Genomic DNA, 22,943 nt, shown 5'->3' on the forward strand with positions numbered 1-22,943 from the left:
CAAGAACAAGAAAATACAAACACATCACTCCAGTTCTTAAATCCTTGCACTAGCTCCCGGTTAAGTTTAGGGCAGATTTCAAAATCCTCCTTTTAACACATAAAGCATTAAATGGCCAAGGTCCAGCTTACTTGTTCTTCACTTATCATGACTTACAAACCAGAGCATACATTAAGATCTCAAGATGCCGGTCTGCTAATGACTCCTAGAATTAATAAAATAACAGTGGGAGGTCAAGCTTTTAGTTACAGGGCCCCTAAACTATGGAATGGTCTGCCTGCTACTATGAGAGATGCCCCCTTCGGTCTCAGCTTTTAAATCCCGGCTGAAGACTCACTACTTCAATTTAGCATATCTTGACTAGAGCTGCTTACTAACTGTACAGACTGCATCTCTGTTGTTAGTCATTAGCACTAAAACATAAGTAACATGATAGTTATAATTTGTTACTAACCCTCACCTATTTTGTTTCTCTTCCCGGTACTCAAATGTTTCACTTGGTGCCACGGCCCACATGCCAAGTTGTTTTGCCTGTCTAAGGATCACAGGAATCGTGGGGTAGAGGGGTCCTTTCATCGGATTGGCTGGCCCAGCGCTGACGCAGCTGTTGAATGGCCAAATGGGGGGGGCAGCTTGATGGCTGAGGTCTTCAGGACTCTAAACAAATTCAAATCATATTATGGGATATCATCTACAGTTAAATTCTGCTCCGTACTTGTAAAATTTTTATTTTTATACTGTATTGAGGATTTGTTATGTTCTGTGTATTGTATTGTATTTACCCCATTCTTTTTGACACCCATTGCATGTCCAACCTACCTGGAAAGGGGTCTCTTTTTGAACTGTCCTTCTCAAGGTTTCTACCATTTTTTCCCTACAAGGGTTTTTTTGGGAGTTTTTCCTTGTCTTCTTAGAGAGTCAAGGCTGGGGAGCTGTCAAGAGGCAGAACCTGTTGAAGCCCATTGCGGCACTTCTTGTGTGATTTTGGGCTATACAAAAATAAATTGTATTGCTATTCTATTGTAATAATTAAACATACTACAAAGACATTTCAATGTTCCTTAAAAGTTTTCAAGAATCAGCATTCTAAGCTTACAGATGGCTTAACATCTATTACAGAGATGATTGTGTGGCGATTGGGTACTTGGAGAAAGAAAAGGAAGGACAGGAATAGTAGGTTAGTACATTTGAAAGAGACAGTACTGCTGCAATAAATTATTTCATCGAAGGTAGCGCATGGTGCACCATCTTGCATGACGCAGGAACAATCTCTGGACGAGGCGCCAGCTTGTCACTATCACTGCGCCACCGTGTTCCCCTGTTTAATACATGCTTTAATTCCTATTATCATGAAAATTATATCAAGTATACATCTCAGTATTTATTCTGTTCCCTGTTGGAGGAAGAGAAAGCCAGTTTAAGAAGCACGTAGTGCTTCACACACATAGAGCACACAGAAGAACACATACAAAACAAAGCATTTATTTGAGAAACTAGTAAATTAAATGATTTTAAGATGAAGTTTATGATGTTCTACTTTAATGTAAAATAAACTACGTGATTAAAGTGGAAATTTCGAGATTAAAGTTGACATTTCAAGCTTTTTTCTCCACTGTGTCCCTATTTTTTTCTTTTCTCTGTACTCTAATAAGCTTTCATACGACACTCAGACGGTGGCTACGACTCACCTTTTCACGGCGACTTTGATATCTGACAACTTCTTTATTTCGGGCTCTGTGCAACTTTGTGAACTTGAGCTTTCGAGTTTCTCTGACACTCTATGTCACTCGATCAACTTCCTTTTGTTGTTTATACCACAGTTTAAACCAACAAATAGTACGTTTTTCCTTGCCTCCACTTGGTATTCGCTGAAATTCTTTTATTTTCCCCCATGCTTTTGCCATTGCCTTTTCACAGAACACTGAGCTTAAGGGCTATTTATATTGATTTGCATATTCAAAGAGGCGTAATTCTGGGAGGAGTTGGGGAGTGGCAGCAGGCGCGTGCACGTGCATTACTTTTCACGCTGACTATTTGTGTAGCGGAAGAACGTGGAATTTGGCGAATGCACAGATTTATGCATCTGGATGTTTTGTGCATATGAACATTTCCGCTTTTGTCCATATGCCATGTTTTAGTGTGAAGTCTACTCATGACGCTAAGCATGATGCCCCAGATCTTTTCAGAGCCACTAGAGTTCTCTCCTGTGGAAAAAAAAACAAAAATGCCCATAGACTTTCTTTGATTTGTGACTTGTGTACATGTTTGTTAAGGATTCCTCAAGTGACCAACTGACAGTATTCCTAGTAGGCCACAGCTTGTTTTCTTTGCTATGTCTTACTTACTTTGCAGACTTTTTCCTTGTAATATAAAGGTTAGGCTGAGCAACTACTGAATAGCTTTTCTGGCTGTGAAGTTCTTGATTGTGGTTTACATTTACAGCTCATTTCCCCATAAATGATCCACAGTTGCTTAACTATTGGATGCAGGATGCATGGCAAGAGGAAAACATCCACCTCGCCCCAACCACTTTTCTCATTGTAGATTAGGTTTTTAATTTTTTTTTTTGTTCAAATGAAAATTATCCCATAATAAATGCATGATTTTTAATACACATCTCTCTTGATTAAAATATCAGTAAATTGTAAACCTACATAGTAAAATCACCAGTGTTAACACTATTGCTAAAAAAGTAAATTAATTTAGAAAGCACATATATGGATGCCGATTATACAGTGCAAATTGTAACCTGGTGACCCCTGAGCAAATAGAAAGTAGTTGTAGACCCCAGAGGTGATTCTGGAATTTGGCCATGTTTAAAACTGTCTCACCAGCAGAGTTGTGTTTAGTGAAGAATCAGGGTAAGACTGGAGATTGGAAAAAAACCTTCAATTGGAAGCAGTTGGGAAGGTCAAATAGAATGAGAGAGAGACTTCCTGGAGATAACAAAGGAAGTGCTTTGCTGATGATTGCAGTGAGCAAGTGGGTTAGCCATCCTATTTGAAATACATGGGTTCAAACCTTAAAAAAATAAGCCAAAAATTGTAGAGATTTTTGCTTTTGTACCATTATATGTTGGTGCTATGTGGTTTTCCTTTTGTTTATCCATTTCATGAGTATTTGTGTGTAATAAGGGCACTATTTTAGTTATTTTTTGCTTACTTAATGGATAGTATTTCTGGGGGGGGGGGGGGCAGGGCAGATAACTAGCGTAAGGGCTCCAACATTGTTTTCTTAAAATCACCAAGGCCTCATCATTGAGCCAGTTAGCCAACCTAATGATCAACAGAGTCTGTCTAGCACTTTTATGTAAGATCTTAAGAACTTTGGGATTTTAATGAATTCATTATGTCAATGACCTTACCAGCTTTCAAATGAATTTGTATTTCTCATGTACTGAAGAGTTTATTTTCTTCTCTCAGTTGTCTGTATGTTGTTTGTTTGTTTAAAGAGTACATTACAATAGTTTGTTAACTGTTGCATTAACCTATTATTCACCATGGTCTGACTTTAACTAATATTCTCTTTGTTGGGTTTGAGTTCCGCTTGAATGATGACTGTGGTCTTAGAGTACTTGTAAGCTGTTCCTGAACCCGGAGTAAAACTATTGAAACCAAAAATATATATAAAAAATTATTTGTTAACAAAATAATAGAAGTGAATTAAAAAAGCAGAAGAATTTAAATAATCGTCAGTAACAAAGAGGTAAATGCCCTTTTGCCTAACTGTCATCATCATCATTATCAACATCATCACCTCACATGTAACAGACATCTTCAGGTGGTGGGTCCCCCTTTGTGATTTTGTTGCACTGACACACAATCATTTCTTTAAGGGGGGGTTAAGGGGATTTGGTGATTTCGGCATGTGTGGAGAGGACTGTGAGTAGTGAAAAGTCCTCTTGTCATCACGCGCAAATGGGCACATGACCAGAATGCCCTGATAGTAGAACCGTCTATGTGCTTATGGCAATCTTATGTGGGTAAAGAACCATGGCACACTGTAACATTTCAGCATAATCAACCCCTAACATGCTGTATATAAATTACGGAAGAGAACCATCCAACCATGTCTTCTTTGGCCTCCCTCTGGCCATCCCATCTTGGTGCACAACAATTAATCCCCTAACTACAAAGCACACTTACCCACCAACCTATTCCAAAATAGCCTCTGTTTTCATCATTCACCTTTCTGGCTTACAGTAATTTCCTTTCACCAACAGATCACTTTTTAATTTCCATCCATCCATTATCCAACCCGCTATATCCTAACTACAGGGTCACGGAGGTCTGCTGGAGCCAATCCCAGCCAACAAAGGGTGCAAGGCAGGAAACAAACCCTGGGCAGGGCGCCAACCCACCGCAGGGCACACACACACACCAAGCACACACTAGGGACAATTTAGAATCGCCAATGCACCTAACCTGCATGTCTTTGGACTGTGGGAGGAAACCAGAGCGCCCAGAGGAAACCCACACAGACACGGGGAGAACATGCAAACTCCACGCAGGAAGGACCCGGGAAGTGAACCCAGGTGTCCGTACTGCAAGGGCAGCAGCGCTACCCACTGCGCCACCGTGCCGGCCACTTTTTAACTTTTCAAAACTTTTTCGTAATTTAATCGCTCAGTAGCCCCAGGCAGGAAAACTTCTTGGGGCCAGGACTGGCCTAGGGAACTCCCTTGCATTTATAATTCTCACAGGGGGCCCAGGTGTCACAACAAACCTTGAACTCCTTATACACGGCCAAACAGACCATAAGTCACCAGTCTTCAATCATGGGCAACATGATGCCACAAACAATATATTTGACTGCTATATGGAAAATTGGCGAGCCTTTGAATTATTACTAGCAGTCACCTACTGTACTTCCATTATATATTTGTGCCCACATTGTATCCATCCTAATGGGGCTTTTAAAAGCAGAAATGCAGGCTGTTGTAGTGTAGTGATTGCATTACTGTAGCTCATACTGTCTGTTTTATCTGCTAAATATTTATTTCACCATATGATTTTGTTCCATGTCAGAAAAACATTGAATGCATATGTAAGAAAGAAGAATTTCAGGCAAAATGGTTGAAAGGGGCAAATACCTCATATGATTTATTTCATTTATAATATTAACAAGATATCAAAGAATATAGACATGCAGTATAATGCTTTTATTTTTCACTTTTTCTCAATTAAAAAAAAAATTGATTCATTACACAGTTCCAGGACAATGACATCTGCAGTGGTCCCATATTCATCAAACTGAATTGTTTTTCTGACAGGTGTGGTGAATTGTGCAGCCTTTTCCATCGATCTCTGCAAAGAACATTGTGTTGATTTCCGAAATACAAGTGAACAGCATTCAGGTGGACCACATAAGAGCTATGGGGCTGGAATTTGTCAGAAATGGTACATGCAGAGTGCTGCAGGGATTTATAGCACAGAAGGTCATCCTGGCTAGTGTTTATAAGACTGTGTGCCATTTTATTAAGAAATATAATAGCAACACCTAACCAATTCCAATAGCTTTATTAACTTATAAAATGATATCTTTGCCATTATATATTTGAACATTAAAATTTTTTGTAGAAATAATGAAAAGTGTGAATGGATTATTTTAATTTCATACTCCACATGTATGTATAAAAATGTTCCAAAATTATTTATTAACATAGTGTAACAATGTTCACCTGTAATTCTTTAATGGGGTACTGCCTATACAGATAATGATGTTAATCAGCCAGGACATTCTGCTTCTGTAGCAGGTTGAGTCACTTAGGTGTCACAGAAAGAGAGTTCTGTCCTAGACAGGGAATAATTAATATCAGGCAATCAGTTATGCTCTTTACAAAAACTTTAGCTGTCCAGTTTATGTCCAGGATTATGACCCCCACATGCATATGAAAGGTAACACCTTAGCTGAGAGTTGATCATACTTCAAACAATGCAGCACGTGGATGTGATTTCTGTGAGTGGACACCCGATCACTTCATCGAGCAGGTGGGAAGGGTTGGGTCCCCCTTTGTGATTTTGTTGCACTACATACAATCGTTTCTTTAAGGGGGGTTAAGGGGATTTGGTGATTTCGGCATGCAGGGGGAGGACTGTGAGTAGTGAAAAGTCCTCTTGTCATCACGCGCAAATGGTCACATGACCAGAATGCCCTGATAGTAGAACCGTCTATGTGCTTATGGCAATCTTATGTGGGTAAAGAACCATGGCACACTGTAACATTTCAGCATAATCAACCCCTAACATGCTGTATATAAATTACGGAAGAAAACCATCCAACCATGTCTTCTTTGGCCTCCCTCTGGCCATCCCATCTTGGTGCACAACAATTAATCCCCTAACTACAAAGCACACTTACCCACCAACCTATTCCAAAATAGCCTCTGTTTTCATCATTCACCTTTCTGGCTTACAGTAATTTCTTTTCACCAACAGATCACTTTTTAACATGATGTATATAAATTACGGAAGACTAATAGCTATGCATTAAAGTGAAATTCATAACAAAATATTGAACATGTGTGCACAAAAAATAATTTAATATGTTGCATGTTTATTAGTACAATACTTAAACTCTACTTTTACTTCAGACATCCTCATTTATGAAGAATTAACTTGAATTGTTTTCATTTCTAAGTGAGTTTGAGAATTTTATGTTATGTAAGACAACATTTTTATAGACAACATTTTAAGACAATTTAATATGAAAGAATCAATTTTCTATTTAAGGCTTTAATATCTAAAAAAATATTTATATAGTCACCTCCTAGTGGAAGATCTGACTTTAATTTGATGTGTAAGTATTGTCTTTATATTGATTCTGAGTTTTGAGTACTTTTTGAGATAGCCTTATTACAATATAGTGATTATGAGTATAAGAACATACCACATTTGACAAATAAGAGAAGCTTATTCAGTTTGTCAAGCTCATGTGGTAAGCTAATACCTAAGCTGTCTCAATAGCTCATCCTAATACAATTTTAAAAAGTTAATGTTTCATCTTTCCATTTTTCAAAGGCTTTTTGTAAAGAAGTTTCATGCTGTCTTCATTCTTAAATGCATTTCACCTTAATTTCCACTGGTGTCCTCAAGGTACATGATTTATGATTTAAAATTTCTATTGAATCAGTTTTACCAGTGCAATTCCCATTTTTGAAGACCTGGATTATATTTCCACACAATACTATATGCTTGTCTTAATATGTTTAGTCTCCTTAGGCTTCCATAGGGCATATAGTCACAGGATGCACTTAATTAACTCTCCCTTCCCTTCTAGTACTTCTTTTTTGTAATGTGATAACCAGAACAGCATACAGTACTACAAATCATGTTCATTAATGCATTATAGAGTTTGGGCATAACATTCATTTATTTTTTAAAATATAACCTAATATTTTCTTTTTCTTTTTGATTGCTTCTGTTGTAATCTGACGTTTTTGAAACTTTAGAGCTCATTTTTGTACTTCTGCATAAATGCAATTTGTTTTTCTGCTTTTTGAATTATTAAGTGAATATTCTGGCTAGGCTATTTTGTGTTGTTTTTTGTATGTTTTGCTCTTTGCTGTTTTGCACAATCTCTGCCGGGGGGGTATTTTTCGTACGTGGATTACTTGTTTAGCCGGATGTAATTGTTGATGATTTGGCCTGATCCTGGATCTGTCGGTTTTTCGAAACTCTTGCTGGATGTGTTGTCATAGCAACACATCCAAATCCTCAGACCTGCTCTGAGCAGGTTTGTTCTATGAAAACAAGGATTAGCTCACACACTTAATCAGTGTCCGTGCGTGGAATTCATTTAAACATGACTTCGCCATTCATGAATGAGCGACCAATTGATATCGGTACGCAAATCATAAGAAGAGAATTTCATATAGAGAGGGTTTTGCGTGATCGGCAAGATCCATTATTGCTCCCGGAGGAAATTCTTTTCGAAAGATACCGCTTTAGCCAAGGGAGAGTATTGTACCTCAAAAATTTATTAGGACCTTATATTCGAAGTCAATCTAGGCGAAGTTGGGCTCTCACAACCACACAGACAGTATGCATTGCTTTGAGGTTTTTTGCAAGCAGCAGTTTTTTTATATACTGTAGACAATGCGGAAAATCTATCTAAAAGTGCAGTTTGCCAGGCAATTCGTAAAGTCTGTTTGGCTCTGAAATATTTCCTTCAGGTTTTCATAGTGCTTCCTGGACACCTGTGTGTGCAGACAATAAAAGAGGCGTTTCATGCCATTGCAGGTAGGTAATACACAGGTAAAAACACCCACAGTTCCATGAAGAATCTCAATCAGCCTAACATTCTCATTACCCATGATTTCCAAATGTGATTGGGGCACATGGGACTGATCAGAGTGGAGTTTGATTTAGAAAATGTACCTCTCCTCCTGATGAATAATCAGACACAGTGTCTTCATCAAATATTTGACCTTTGTCAATATCTCGTTGGTCAGACACAGGTTCTAGGAATATAATATTCCCTGCAACTGACCCAACAAAAAAGAGGGCTGTATGGAACATACATATGGCACACATTGAGGACAAATATATGCAATGACCATCCTTTACCTGAAATGAAGTGACCACTGCATCCTGCCTCTGGTTCTGAGGAGGAGCGTCCCCCTGGAATGCCCTCAGAAACATGGCGATGGGCATTTTGCTGGAGTACCAAATCTTCTGCATGGGTTAGGTCTGGACCGCATGGACCTCCACCTGTTTTTTGCTTGTCTGCCTTCTTATTGGCTTTAAAATGAATGTTCTTTACATTATATATGATTCTTTATTTCAACAATTCTTTAAATAGTTATATACCAATATTTAACAGTTTGAAGTATATTCTTGTACTTCACTTTAACCTGTTCCCATGTTCTCCTTGTGCTCACGTTTGATCTGGAATTATGACATATTAAATAATAATTAATCTGACACATAGGAAATGAAACGCTACTTTCAGTAAGTACAATGCGCATGCATTTAATTTGTCGGCCACTTTTTGCCAGCCATGTTTTCTGGTTTGGGCTGTTTTGCAGTGTTACCCCTTGTGCATATTAAATCTTGAAATCCTTTGAGTAACTAACTAACTAACTAATTAACTAACTAACTAACACCCACACACACATACACACACACCCACCTTGTGTGAAAAAAATGCGCCCGTTCTTTCGTTATTTTGTTACAGCCTATCAAGGACTTGCTAATCATGTTTTCTACACTCAATATATATGGGCTTTTCACTCAGCGCGGGCGCGCGCATTCATCTCGGATGATTAGATCCTACAGACTAATCTACTACGCGGCTGCGTTTGAAAAACCGACTTATCCCAGATGAGTTTCACCGGCATTAACTCATCCAAGATGAGGCATCTGATCTCGGATGATTTAAGCGACGTACAGAAAATACCCCCCTGGTCTCTGCCACATTATTTATTGTCACCATGTCCATTGCCAGTCATGTGGCACAGATGTCATTTAATGTATTATGTCATCTTGGCCTACCTATGAAAGATCTTGGTGCACAGCTTCTGCCATCTGTGTATTGAATTTCTTTCTTTCAAACTTTCATTATATGTTGTTAATTTTTCAATTTAATTCAATTTGCTTCTGTATTGTACTTTTAAGTGAGTTGAGGATCCGTGCACTTTAACAAGTTTATAGGTAAAAGCAATTGCAAGATTTATAACTAAATACATAATAAAAACACACAAAGACACAGATGTATCTACACAGGCAGAAAAACAAGGAACTTCTAAACTGCTTTACATAAATAGAACCTAACATAACATTCCTCGAGATAATAAACCTCCATGGTTAACTATAACAGGCAAATTCACAAGGCAAGGTCGGACACAATCACAGTCCTGGGGCCTCATGTATAAATGGTGCGTACGCACAGAAATGTTGCATACGAACGTTTCCACGCTCAAATCGCGATGTATAAAACCTAAACTTGGAGTAAAGCCACGCACATTTCCACGGTACCTCATACCCTGGCTTATGCAATTTCTCCGCTCGGTTTTGCAGACTGGCGGCACCCAGCGTCAAAGCAGTGCTACTGTTTCTGTGTGGTCACCCTTTCTTTCTTAGATCCACATTCCTGACGCGGCTTTATAAATACACTGAAACTAACTGCATATTGTTTATTAGTGTAATGCATCTGATTGTAATTAACCTGCAGCAATATAATAGTCCAGGGAATAGCCATAGTATTCCAAATACCATAACTGCTTTAGCGTTGTTACTCTCACTGCATCTTCTTCTTCTTTCAGCTGCTCCCGTTAAGGGTTGCCACAGCAGATCATCTTTTTCCATATTACTCTCACTGCACCACTCGGAGTATTTATATCACTGTATCTGAGTGGGGAATCACAGCAGCAGCTGATTGGAAAGAGAATTATCGGTATACAGTAATCCCTCCTCCATCGCGGGGGTTGCGTTCCAGAGCCACCCGCGAAATAGGAAAATCCGCGAAGTAGAAACCATATGTTTATATGGTTATTTTTAGAATGTCATGCTTGGGTCACAGATTTGCGCAGAAACACAGGAGGTTGTAGAGAGACAGGAACGTTATTCAAACACTGCAAACAAACATTTGTCTCTTTTTCAAAAGTTTAAACTGTGCTCCATGACAAGACAGAGATGACAGTTCTGTCTCACAATTAAAAGAATGCAAACATATCTTCCTTTTCAAAGGAGTGCAAAGCAAGCAGTCAAAAAAAAAATCAATAGGGCTTTTTGGCTTTTAAGTATGCGAAGCACCGCCGGTACAAAGCTGTTGAAGGCGGCAGCTCACACCCCCTCTGTCAGGAGCAGGAAGAGACAGAGAGAGCCACAGAAAAACAAAGTCAAAAATCAATACGTGCCCTTTGAGCTTTTAAGTATGGGAAGCTCCGTGCAGCATGTCCTTCAGGAAGCAGCTGCACACAGCCCCCCTGCTCACACCCCCCTACGTCAGCGCAAGAGAGAGAGAGAGAGAGAGAGAGAAAGTAAGTTGGGTAGTTTCTCAGCCATCTGCCAATAGCGTCCCTTGTATGAAATCAACTGGGCAAACCAACTGAGGAAGCATGTGCCAGAAATTAAAAGACCCATTGTCCGCAGAAACCCGCGAAGCAGCGAAAAATCCGCGATATATATTTAAATATGCTTACATATAAAATCCGCGATGGAGTGAAGCCGCGAAAGGCGAAGCGCGATATAGCGAGGGATCACTGTACAGCATGAAGCAGACGCTGCCTGAACCAACGTTTCAGAGACTTTCCTGTACGGACTTCACGGTTTAGAAAACGTTTCATCCCAAGAACTATAAATGCACTCAATCAGTCCATCAAGTGCTCCTTGTAGAACTGTTTGTACTTATAAGTACAATTAACCCACTGTAAACTTGCACTACAGCTATAATATTGCACAACCTGCGCCACTTTATAAAGCACGTATTTACATATAATGACAATATCATCTATACTAATAAAAGGCAAAGCCCTCACTGACTCACTCACTCATCACTAATTGTCCAACTTCCCGTGTAGGTGGAAGGCTGAAATTTGGCAGGCTCATTCCTTACAGCTTACTTACAAAAGTTAGGCAGGTTTCATTTCGGAATTCTACGCGTAACGGTCATAACTGGAACCTCTTTTTTGTCCATATACTGTAATAGACTGCAGCTCGATGGCCGTCAATCAGCAGTAGAAGCACGCAGCCTGCTATCTCATCCCCCACCAACACAACTGAAGTGCTCACAGTTCAAGTCTGTTTATTTGGGTGTGAGGTGTCTGGAACTGTATTGGGTGAATAATATATTGTTATTTGGAGTACATACATTTCATGTGTGTTCTCATTGAACACTCATTGACAGCAACATGTAAATTGAACTATTTCCTTTTCTTTGGTTATATTCCTGAACAAAAGTACATTTCTTTTGTTGTACCGTTAGTGAAAGTGTTTATTTGACATTTGGACTTCAGTCTTCACACACTATACACTTCAGGTCAGCATTTTGTCATTATTAGTATAACATGAAAAAGTTTCTGTTTTAGTTATGTGTTCAACATTTCTTGCCTTGCATTTCCTGGAATCCTACATTCACCCAGATCATTGTAGACACGGAACACACATGAAATCTATGTATTCCAAATAACGATATATTATTTACCTTTTACAGTTCCAGGTACCTCATACCCAGATAAACTGACTTGAGCTGGCAGAACTTTGTGACTGACTTCAGCTGAGTCAGTGGGGGATGGAATACTGTAGCAGGCTTATTGGTGCATTTGCTGATTAACACATCTATAAAACAAAGACACCGATGAGAAGGTGTGAGGGAATTTAAGGTGGCCTGGCATTACGACTTTTTTACGTGGGCTTCAGGAATTCTACTGTTAAATGACCAATGCCCTGCTTAAGGCTTTAAAAGTAAAAAGTAAAAGTAAAAGAATTTTGGATCAGCCATAAGCTTAACTGGAAGCTAGTGTAACACCTTAACACTAGAATTACCAGAGCCTACGAAAAAATTCGTAAATCCGTCCCACCTTAAATCGCGTCTTAAATCCATTTGCACCTCTCCGCCAGAGTCCTTTGTCATCTAAATGTGCTGATAAAGCTACTAGCAGCCAGCTATTCCATCCCCCCACCGACTTAGAATGAACTTCTGTCCTAGCTCAAGCCTTGCCTTGATTTGATTACCTGGGATTGAAGTGGAGTTTTACAGTGGAAATAATTCTAGCGTTATTTGGAATACACGCATTTCATGTGTGTTCCATTTCTATAGTAGGCTGTGCAAACACATTTTTAAAACAGAAACGTTTTTCATATTCTAATAGTAAATGACAAAATGTAGGCATAAACTATATAACGTATGAAGCCTGAAGTCCATATATCAAAGAAACACTTTCACAAAAGGTACAAATAAGAGAACACGTGCGCCTTCATTCAAAAAATTTAAAAAAAAAAAAGCCGCGTTAGCATGCCACATTGACTTTCTTACTACAACCACCGCGGTGGCGTAATGGTATCAGCACCTGACTGGGAATCAGAGGGTGGTGAGTTCGATCCCGCACGGCTCCACTTCGAGAAATGAACTGCTCTTATTCTTACAATTTTAGAATAACAACATAAATTTGATTTCAGTCTGTAACAGCCGGTGTAACTTATGATACTGGTAAAGGTTAGCTTTTTTTTTTTTTTTTTTAATTCACTTTTCATTCTCGCAGTCGCATTCAGAATCAATCCAAACAACCCCATCTGACACAGCTGGTTTCACATAAATAAAAGTGCACTTTTATTCAAGACTATAACCGAAGAATAAAGAAAGCAAGTTACAGTTGGTGGTTGATACGACAGCTTGCGTGGTGTAATGTTAAGAACTGCTGATTTCCGATCCGTGCTATATAAAATCATCACATTCAAATATTAACAGTTCCCACACACCCAAGGTCCGCCATTCCTACATTTACGACATGTGTACTTGTTGCAGTGTACACACCTCTCTGTGCTATGGTTCCTATTACAGTGAATGAGCACCTGACACTGTACTTTCTTCCCTGGGGGAAGCTGAGGTCTTAGAACGGAAGTTTGTTGGTGCTGTATCATCTTTTCTTTTTCCATCGCCTTTTCCTGTAAGAAGCGACGACGAAGTTCCTCTGCAAGGTGAGCCATGAACACTCTTCTTTTCTCAGCGGAAACCCGTGCATGCCTTATACAGTACGTGTGCGCTCATCGCTGCTAGGTCAAGGATGTTGTAGAACACAGCAACCGGCCACCTGCGTGTTCCTGTTCGCACTGAACAAGCACGCGCCTTCTGGTCCATGATGTCAACGCCATGCTGGGGAAAAAAGAAAGACAAATATATGTGACATTTTGAAGAAATCATTTTATCACCAGAATAGCACCAGAATACTTCGTCACACTAATATTTTTTTCATTAGCATACCTTCATGTGGTTGTAGTCTGTGACCGTGTTTGATTTTTTTTTTTTATCTTGCCCAATCTCCACATCATGGTGCATTGTGCTGAGAATGCAGACAGACTTCATCTTTTTGGGCACATACACTGTCAGCATGGCACTGGGAGATCTAAACACCAGCGTGGAGAATTGTTCGTGTACTGAACTGACTTTAGCTGCAGGTGGAAGTTCCCGTCGCACTTTATTCATGGTGCCAAGCAGAGCTGTATTGCGGTGCAGCAGTCTATTAGCCAGCGAAAGTGACGTGAAGAAGTTGTCTGTTGTTACGGTTCTGCCTTTTTGGATTGCGGCAGATTTGGAGACAAAGTACATGTGCAATGCCACTCCTTATTTAGGAAAAGATCCCAGTCGTCCCACAGGAGAAAGACTTTCCGAGTCTGTGGTCATAAAGCTTATGGAGCCATTTCTGGACAAAGGCAGAACCGTAACAACAGACTTCTTCACGTCACTTTCGCTGGCTAATAGACTGCTGCACCGCAATACAGCTCTGCTTGGCACCATGAATAAAGTGCGACGGGAACTTCCACCTGCAGCTAAAGTCAGTTCAGTACACGAACAATTCTCCACGCTGGTGTTTAGATCTCCCAGTGCCATGCTGACAGTGTATGTGCCCAAAAAGATGAAGTCTGTCTGCATTCTCAGCACAATGCACCATGATGTGGAGATTGGGCAAGATAAAAAAAAAAAAACCAAACACGGTCACAGACTACAACCACATGAAGGTATGCTAATGAAAAAAATATTAGTGTGACGAAGTATTCTGGTGCTATTCTGGTGATAAAATGATTTCTTCAAAATGTCACATATATTTGTCTTTCTTTTTTCCCCAGCGTGGCGTTGACATCATGGACCAGAAGGCGCGTGCTTGTTCAGTGCGAACAGGAACACGCAGGTGGCCGGTTGCTGTGTTCTACAACATCCTTGACCTAGCAGCGATGAATGCACACGTACTGTATAAGGCATGCACGGGGTCCGCTGAGAAAAGAAGAGTGTTCATGGCTCACCTTGCAGAGGAACTTCGTCGTCGCTTCTTACAGGAAAAGGCGATGGAAAAAGAAAAGATGATACAGCACCAACAAACTTCCGTTCTAAGACCTCAGCTTCCCCCAGGGAAGAAAGTTCAGTGTCAGGTGCTCAGTCACTGTAATAGGAACCATAGCACAGAGAGGTGTGTACACTGCAACAAGTACACATGTCGTAAATGTAGGAATGGCGGACCTTGGGTGTGTGGGAACTGTTAATATTTGAATGTGATGATTTTATATAGCACGGATCGGAAATCAGCAGTTCTTAACATTGCACCACGCAAGCTGTTGTATCAACCACCAACTGTAACTTGCTTTCTTTATTCTTCGGTTATAGTCTTGAATAAAAGTGCACTTTTATTTATGTGAAACCAGCTGTGTCAGATGGGGTTGTTTGGATTGATTCTGAATGCGACTGCGAGAATGAAAAGTGAATTAAAAAAAAAAAAAAAAAAGCTAACCTTTACCAGTATCATAAGTTACACCGGCTGTTACAGACTGAAATCAAATTTATGTTGTTATTCTAAAATTGTAAGAATAAGAGCAGTTCACTTTTCGAAGTGGAGCCGTGCGGGATTGAACTCGCCACCCTCTGATTCCTAGTCAGGGGCTGATACCATTACGCCACCGTGGTGGTTGTAGTAAGAAAGTCAATGTGGCATGCTAATGCGGCTTTTTTTTTTTTAATTTTTTGAATGAAGGCGCACGTGTTCTTTTATTTGTACCTTTTGTGAAAGTGTTTCTTTGATATATGGACTTCAGGCTTCATACGTTATATAGTTTATGCCTATATTTTGTCATTTACTATTAGAATATGAAAAACGTTTCTGTTTTAAAAATGTGTTTGCACAGCCTACTATAGAAATGGAACACACATGAAATACGTGTATTCCAAATAACGCTAGAATTATTTCCACTGTAAAACTCCACTTCAATCCCAGGTAATCAAATCAAGGCAAGGCTTGAGCTAGGACAGAAGTTCATTCTAAGTCGGTGGGGGGATGGAATAGCTGGCTGCTAGTAGCTTTATCAGCACATTTAGATGACAAAGGACTCTGGCGGAGAGGTGCAAACGGATTTAAGACGCGATTTAAGGTGGGACGGATTTACGAGTTTTTTCGTAGGCTCTGGTAATTCTAGTGTTAAGAAATGGAGTCAGGTTAATGTAAGTGGAAGGTAAAAGATGCTTCTTAGAAAATATACAGGTCTAGAACCTCTTGCATATTCTTTTGACTTTGATTATTGCTTTTGTTAATGCATTTCTGGTGATAGTTATTTTTGACTTTCTTCTGGTTTTCTGCCATTTTGTTTTTTTCTGACCACAACTTCCACTTCTTTTTTGCCTTCCATTCCTGGTCACACATTATTAGTTCTGCTTACAGGCTTTGCATCATATTTCTCAGCAGCTTCTGCATAGTTGAGTAATTTAGAAAATTCTAAAAAAATAATTACATTGTAAAAGTTGCTTAATCTATTTCAAGGTTGGGGAGACAATAGCTGATGCAAAAGCACAGAGAATGGCTGAATAGATGATAGATGAACAAATCATAGTGAAAAACAAACAAGAACATCAGAATGGGCCTTAGCAAACATAAAATAAAATCAATATGTATGGAAACTTAACTATTGAAATTCAAATTAGCTAACTAGTGAGCACTATTCTTAAAATTATCCACAAACTTAGATGTTCTCTGCTGCATGGTGCCATCTTTTATAGATCCCAGATGAAATTACAGTACTTCTGGAAGTGATACATTATCAACAGTAAATTTAAAAAAAACGGCATTACCTGCTGAAAACAAAATGGGATGGTGTTACAAATTATTGTGAAAAAGAATTAACTCCTTGGAAACAAAGTCATGGTAAAAATAATATTGGAAATGGAATCAACAAGATCTAATACCACAACAGAACAAGAAAATCAAGGAATTTATATAAAAATTAAGGGAGAAATAAATGAATGAAATACAGAATCTTACAACATGGGGAACCAACCATGGATAAGGTCCAGTCCATTGTAGGGCCTGTCTTTACCCTGGATAGTGGGAGACAACAGCAATAGGTACATACACTAAAAAAAGATCCCTGCATTTTAAAATCACACACCATAACTTGAAATCAAGTACATCTAATTTTGACATAAACTAAAGATTGGCCAAGTCATTGAGATATCACCTCTTGAAAATATTATCATGCTAAATGAAACTGCTTTTAAATATTAATTTTGCATTTTTCATTACTTAAGATGCCCAAAAGAGTCCCCTATGCATATTATTTCAGAGCACACTCCTGCTTAAGGCTTGAGGTTGGTTCTGCCTTCCATCCATCCATCCATTTTCCAACCCGCTGAATCCTTTTCTTCTGATAATCCAGCATGCAATAATTCTTCTGAACTGGCACGCTTAACAGTTTTCACTCTTGGTCCTGAGTCACAGGAATTGAAATCTGCTTTAAACCAACAGAGAGTATGCATAACTATTACATATTAATATACTTATAAAATTTAGAATATATACACACACAGTATATATATATATATATATATATATATATATATATATATAGCAGTTTATGTAGGTGCATGTACAGATACCAGGGTCCATAATGACTGGATAAGTGGTTTGTAAGATAAAAATAAACAAGTCCCCTAGGGTGATATAAGCAGCATGAGCCAATTTAAAAAAGATCCCTCCAAGCAAAGAAACGTTCAAGATGTTTACTGTAGTAAATGAGATTTCAAATATTTGCTTGCAGCCAAAATAATGTTAGACATGCTTGTCTTTAAAGTTAATTTGGTTTATAAAAACAATTTGTTTTTTCTAACCAATAAATTAAAAAAATTCTTTAACATATAATATGCCACGTGCCTGCAATTCTGAACTTCTTTTGACAGATACTGCACTTACAGTGAAGAAGGATTTAGGATTTTCAGAGTATTTAATCAATCCTAATGCAGCATATGTTTTGTAATACCCACATAACCAGATTGGACATCTGTACAGAAATCAAGAACTGCAATATGTTTTATAAGGACATTAATTTTAATATCCATTTTTGTTCAGCAGGAATTTGGGCCAGTCAGGAGGTCACAAAGAAGATTTAATTTAGTAAGCACATGTAACACAACTCTGGTGGAAAAAGCCAAACTTACATCAAGAATTTGAAAAACAGTAATCCTTCAGTTTAATTTTAACAGAGCATAAGCTACCATTTTGTTATTCCATCTGTCCATCAATCCATTTGCAAAGTTCATGGTCGGGTGTGCTGTAGCCTATTCCAGCAGGAAACAACTATGGAATAAGTGTCAGCCAACTATAGAATATAATGATACAAACACTATACATTGACATCTGTATAAAATTAAAATAATGCTGCCTCAAGAATGATTAGCGAAGGTGGTAGGGAATGAAAACAGCAGCCGTACGCATGCGCGCAGCTGTGAGTTGATTCTACAATAAAATAAAATAAAGATAAAAACAGTAATAACTTGCAGCACCGCTATTCAATTACACTTGCCTAACGCCTCTCCTAAGGGGAAATAGTGTGGGATCTGGGCATCCGTCAAAGCACCAATCACAGGCCCAATTAGAAAGCGGGAAACTGTGATTTGTTGTCTCCCTCCGCATGTAACAATCACAGCCCGTGTTGCAACGCACTATGTATGTATGTGTATATATGTGTATGTGTGTGTATATGTATGTGTATATATATATATGTTGATATGTGTGGGAAAGCGAATAGTAGACGTGACGTAGTATATGTGTACCAAATTTCAAGTCAATAGGTGAAACGGTTTGCGAGCTACAGCTGATTTAAAATCCTGGACAGACAAACGAATAGCCAAGGTAGCGTATTATAGAAGAACATTTTACTGTTTAATAATTTATATTTATATGCAATGTGCTTCTTATATATTACTTCATATTCTCATATGATAATGATGTTAATGTTGTTTATATTTATTTCTGTGTTATTGTAAGTGCTCTTTATTTTTGGATTTTTCTCTTGCATTCAGTGAGCGAAGCCACTGGGTAATCAGCTATATATATATATATATGTAGATATGTACAGTATATATATGTGTATATATATGTAGATATGTATATATATGTGTATATATATGTAGATGTGTATATATATATGTATATATATGTAGATATGTGTATATATATATGTGTATATATATGTAGATATGTATATATATATATATATATATGTGTATATTTATGTAGATATGTATATATATATATATGTAGATATGTAGATTTTTTGTATACATATGTGTCTGTGTATATATATGTGTGTATGTATGTATGTATGTATGTATGTATGTGTGTATATATGTTGATATGTGTATATATATATATATATATATATATATATATATATATATGTATATATATATGTGGATGTGTATATGTATATATATGATTACATAACCTCTCTAACATACTACTTCTCCGCTGCGAAGTGCGGGTATTTTGCTAGTTATATATATATGGAATATATAGATATATTTAATAGACGAACGACATAAACACGGCACAAAACATAAAATCTGTGAAAGCTTAAACTTTTTCCATCCATTAGAAAAACGCACATAACTTATGAATTCTGATCTTTCAATTTATGTGCTTAAGATGGACAACTTTTGTGGCTAGCTATGAAGCTCCTATTTGCTGCAAGTTGACATTCACTTACTCACAGTCTCTGTGCTGCCTTTCCAGTGTTTCTGTGTGCATGTGGCTGTGCATTGCTGCTCTGTACTTTCTTACTGGAATTAAGAAGAAGCTTTTAACACAGCTACAACATGTCCTTCGCAAAGGCTATTACCTTTCAGTAACATTTACACCAATACTACAATACATTAGCTGTCTTTGTCCTTACTACTAATGTAGAATTAATAGGTCTCGGAATCTTTTTCATTACACCGGTTTTGGGTCTGACTTGACAGCATGGCGTTTAGGTTGGGATGTAGCCACAGACAGGACTCAACTCTTTCATAAGGCACACACTCAGACATACATTTAGACTTGCCAATTAACACAACAAATTATGTTTGGAATTTGTTATAAAATGGGAAACACAGGGAAAATATGGAAACTCTGCAATGGCAGTAGTCAAAACTGGGAATTGGAGCAAGGTTGCTGGTGCTGTGAAACAGCAGTGCTAACCACTGCACACACAGCCATACTGCTCAGCATAGATGTTGTAGGAAGACAAGAGTCATTACCACAAATTTCCATTGCTGACCATTTATCCTAATTCTCCAGAATCATTCAGAAAACCTTTAGTAATTATTATAGTATTACAATTTCAGGATGCATTATGATTGTTTATGTACTGTCACACATGTGCATAGGGGACAGCTTAAGGGCTCTGGTAATTGCAGTTCTTTGCTGATCCAGGGGTTGGCACTTTGTTCTAATGCCTTTTCTCTTCCTGTCTCTGGAGATGGGAAGATTGATGGCTATAGCACTACTGATGTCACTTCTGGTGCCCCTCCACCTGGACCCGCCTCTTCCTGCTGGAAAGATTTAAGACTGGAAGATCTGCCATCTTGAGGCAGTTCAATTGGGAACTTGCATCTTGAAAGAAGTTTCCTCAATTATTGTGTTTTTTGTGATTGCTTCACTTCCGTTATATGGGGTCTCCAGGGTGGTGACCCAACTCTTTATCATATAGTCTGTCAGTTCTCTTAATTCCTATTTTTAACAGGCAGCTAAAATGACTTGCTTAGGTTCACAAAGTGAGTTGGATAACCTTTGTGGGTTAAAGTGCAGTGCTCCAACCATTGCTTCAGACTGTAAAATGATTGCTGTGTGAAAGTCTTCCTCAAGTTCAAGGATACCTAACTCAGCTTAAGGCTAAATTGGATTCCTTGTATGATGCACATACAAGTGCACTAAAGTCAAAGGTATATGTGTAAGTGGGATAATTTTATCCATTCCCCTTGGTCAATTTCATTGTGCCACATTCTATCGTTCTAGTTTGATGGAGTCTCTTGGATATTATTTCTTGAAAATCTAAATTATACTGCAAGAGAAATTAAAGAAGCAGAGATGGTCTTATTGTAAGTTTTTTTTATTTCAAAGTTGTATATTTAAATTTAACAAAAAGCATGTTGTGGCTGCAGGAACATATCAGAATAATAAGATGTAATTATTTCTTTAAGATTTTATTTTGCCACTGTAAACAGGTGTATAAAATTTGAAGAGACATTATTTATCACTGTGGAATGTGCTAATGAAAATGCTCTGTAGCCCGTTTTTCCACATTAAAACAGAAGATGGTTGATTGTATAGTTTACAGTTTTATGGAATAGCATCATCAGTTTTAGTTAAAGCTTTTTGTATGAATCTGATCAACTACTCAAATAGAGAACATTTATATTCTTCAGTAGGGAAATATGAGGCTCCTCTGTCATTGTAATCAATTTGTCTGGACATATGTTTCTGCCTTAAATGTTCACTTCCCTTTAGGATGCTGAAAGCTCCAAGTTAACATTCAATATTGTGTCTCCATGTGGTATTTTTTCCTAAATGCTATGTAGATCTACAGGTACACTCGGCTTACAGGCTGTGGCCCACAGTGACTCCACCAGTGTAACAAGTAAGTAACACATCTCCACTCAATGGAAGAAAGAGAGCATAAAAGAAAAATGTAAATGTCAAATATTGTACTTTTAGTTTTAAATAAACAGAATTGAAGGTCACAGAAAAAAAAGTAGTTGTTTCTCTGAAACTTACCAAATACATGTAAATTTATGATTGACAGGTGGTTTATTCTACTGCCAGTGAGCCTTTGCTTCAATTTACCCCCTGACTTTAGCCCAATTTGGACACCTGGCTAATTAGGATCTAGCCATGTCCATTTCTTAGGATTAGGCAAATCACTCTTGGACACTGCTTTTTTTCTCCCAGGATGCTTTCTTATTCTCTGTCTATATAAATAACAAGCTAGTTAAGTTTGAATATGACACAAGCTAAACTGCAAAAATGAACTCCAAGCCAAGTGAAAAATATCTAAATCATGATATCAAGCCAAGTTTTCCTTATTGTGAGAATTACTGACTTATCCAAAAATTTGTATTTACAATTACAGTGGAACCCCGGTTTACAAGCAGCTCGGTATACGGGTAATTCGGTTTACGAGCCGCGATCCGAGCAAAATTTCTGCCCGGTGTACGAGGCTTGCCCGTTTTACGAGCCGAGCTCCGAAACGTCACTGCTAGTTTCCGCTTCGCCTTTCTTACCCGGAAACCTCTACCCCTTCTACCCAGAGCCATATCATACATATTGGGCATTAACCATGTCTTCAAAGAAGGTAGGAAGTGGAAAGGACAGCAGCAAGAAGAAAAGGATGCTGTCAGTCGAGTTGAAGCAGGAAATTATAGAAAAGCATGAGAGAGGTGTGCGTGTGATGGAACTCGCCAAAATTTACGACCGCAGTACGTCCACGATATGCACAATACTAAAGCAAAAGGAGACCATAAAGAGTGTAAAAGTAGCAAAAGGCATGACCGTAATTACACAGCAAAGGTCGGCTATCCACGAACAAATGGAAAACCTGCTGTTATTGTGGATAAAAGAGAAAGAGTTGGCAGGAGATATACTTACTGAAACAGTCATAAGCGAGAAAGATCGCATCATTTACAATGACCTGAAGCAGAAAGAACCATCCACATCTACGGATGTAGTAGAACCAGAATTCAAGGCTAGTCATGGATGGTTCGACAGATTTAAGAAGCGATCAGGCATTCACTCTGTCGTAAGACATGGCGAGGCAGCAAGTGCAGACCAGAAGGCAGCTGGCGAGTTCATCACATGTTTCGCGCAGCTCATCGAGGCAGAATGTTACATCCCCCAGCAAGTTTTTAATTGCGACGAGACGGGGCTTTTTTGGAAGAAAATGCCCCGCAGGACGTACATCACAGCAGAGGAGACGAAGATGCCAGGACATAAG

The sequence above is a fragment of the Erpetoichthys calabaricus genome, chromosome 2 (assembly GCF_900747795.2).
Source record: "Erpetoichthys calabaricus chromosome 2, fErpCal1.3, whole genome shotgun sequence".
NCBI classification, from domain to species: Eukaryota; Metazoa; Chordata; class Cladistia; order Polypteriformes; family Polypteridae; genus Erpetoichthys; species Erpetoichthys calabaricus.